Below are 2,610 nucleotides of genomic sequence, written 5' to 3' on the forward strand. Positions count from 1 at the left end.
CTGGCTTACCAGCACGGATTCGCCTTCCTCGCCCGAACTGCGCCTGCGCAGCGAGGTTTGCCTCCCCCTCCCTCCTGTATGCTCGGTCTAATTGGATGCGAGGAAGAACGAGGACGCCGCGGCGAAGGCGGGCTTTGTTGCCGAGGCGACGGGCGCGAAGGAGGGGACTGGCGGCCGCCCTCGTGATCAGCTCCGATTGGCCGAGCCTCTCTTTGACGTTTTGGCGGGAAGAATGTAAAAGGATCAAAAGCCTTTTGATGGGTTTCCTCAAAAATGTTTTATGAGGCGCTGAGTTTGGGATCCTGGCTGGATTCATGGAGAGGGAGGGTTCCAAGGGGAATCCGCCCTTGTGATAGATCTCCAAGGAGTAGAATACAAGCACAAAGGAAATAAGCAAGACTTAAGCCATGGCTTGTCTAACCACAATAGCATTCACACAATATCTGAAACCATCGATCCAGCCAAAGTGTACAATCACCAACTGGGTTTACTCAGACATGCCTTGTCTAACCATAATAGTGTTCACACAGTTCTAAAGTTCTGTCCACCCAACTATGTTCACACAGGATCTAAACCATGGCTTCCTTTAACACGTATTGAAAGCCATTGATCCAATCTTTACAATCACAAGCTGAATTCACACATCTAAACCATAATTGGTCTAACCATGATAGCATTCACACATCAATCCATTAACAGTTCAACCACAAGCTGGTTCACTCAAATGGCCTCCAAGGCCCCTTCCAGCTTTAATATTATTATTTTTATTATTATTATTATTGTTGTTGTTGATGATGATGATCATGATGATCATGATGATCATGATGATGATCATGATGATGATGATGATCTTCACACAGTCAGCCAGATGTTCAGACTGGATTTGGCATTTTGTCTACCTATCGAGTCCTTCCCAAGGACCCGGGAGAGGCAGATGTGGATGTTTGATGGTATTACAGATCTTGTCGCAGGATGGAAGCAGTTCCTAGTAAGGCCGCCTTTTGCAATTGACTAATGGCGAATTTGTCAATCCCAATGATGGTGTTCAAGTGGTGCTCCAGCTGTTTTGGGATGGCACCCAAGGCGCCTATTACTATTGCTACCACCCTTGCTTGCTTTTGCCACAGTCTTTCTATTTCTATTTGTAGGTCTTTGTATTTTGTGATCTTCTCCAGTTCGTTCTCATCATCATCATCATCATCATCATCATCATCATCATCATCATCATCATTATTATTATTATTATTATTATTATTATTATTATTATGGATCATCGCACAGTCAGCCAGATGTTCAGACTGGATTTGGCATGTTGTCTACCTATCGAGTCCTTACCCAGGACCTGGGATAGGCAGATGTGGATGTTTGATGGTATTACAGATATCGTCGCAGGATGGAAGCAGTTCCTAGTAAGGCCGCCTTTTGCAATTGACTAATGGCGAATTTGTCAATGCCAATGGTGTTCAAGTGGTGCTCCAGTTTTTTTGGGATATTATTATTATTATTATTATTATTATTATTATTATTCACTGCACAGTCAGCCAGATGTTGTTGTTGTTGTTGTTGTTGTTATTATTATTATTATTATTATTATTATTATTGATAGAAGCAACCTGGAATTAAGGAGAAACTTCCTGACAGTGAGGCAGTGAGGACAATTAATCAGTGGAACAGCTTGCCTCCAGAAGTCGTAGATGCTCCATCCCTGGAGGTTTTTAAGAAGAGATTGGACAGCCACTTGTCTGAAATAGCATACGTTCTCCTGCTTGAGCAGGGAATTGGACTAGAAGACCTCCAAGCGAGGTCTTAAAATAAGTGAGACACAATAAGTGTGAGACACAAAATAAGTGAGACACAATTTCGTGATTTTGCCTTCCAGTGACATGTCTGGTGTGATGCACTCCAGGACTTGCTTGTTGGTCCCCTTTCCTGTCCAAGGAATACGCAGGGGCCTTCTCCAGCAGCACCGCTCAAACCAGTCGACTTTCTTCCCGCCTTGCGTTTTTAAGGTCCAACTTTAACAACTGTAGGTAGCTATATATGGGAACATGATGGAGCAAACTAACCTATATTTGGTTGCCAGGCTGGTGTCTTTGCTTTTCTAACGATCTTATGCAACAATCCATGGGCAACAATCCACTTGCAGAGTGCATCCTTCATCGGCAGAATTCATTGCTACAAGATGTGATGGCCACCAAGATGGCCAATTTAAGAGAAGGTTGAATACACTCAAAGAGTCAGGTGCCACAAGGACGAAGACTCCATGTTCCCTTTAGGTTGGGTCCAGCGTGCTTCCAAACATCAACCATAGGAGGAGAGAGGTGGGTCTCCATCTTCTCCTGGTGAACATCTGCAGGTATCAAGTTAAGGAGAAACCAAATGTTGAACTAGGATAGGCGTTGGCCTGACCCAACAAACCGGTTCCTAGATTTCCTGAACTTCCAACAAGAACAGTGATGTGGGCCATTATCTTGGACAGCTTTTAACTAGAGATGGGATAAATTCATGAAGGACAAGTCCACTGAGTGCCATCAGCCGTGAAGACTCCATGTTACGTCTAGGTTGAGGGCCTCGTATCTTCAAATATCAACTGTAGAAGACCAACCGTGG

The sequence above is a fragment of the Protobothrops mucrosquamatus genome, unplaced genomic scaffold (assembly GCF_001527695.2).
Source record: "Protobothrops mucrosquamatus isolate PMUCROS unplaced genomic scaffold, P.Mucros_1.0 scaffold6158, whole genome shotgun sequence".
In the NCBI taxonomy this organism is placed as follows: domain Eukaryota; kingdom Metazoa; phylum Chordata; class Lepidosauria; order Squamata; family Viperidae; genus Protobothrops; species Protobothrops mucrosquamatus.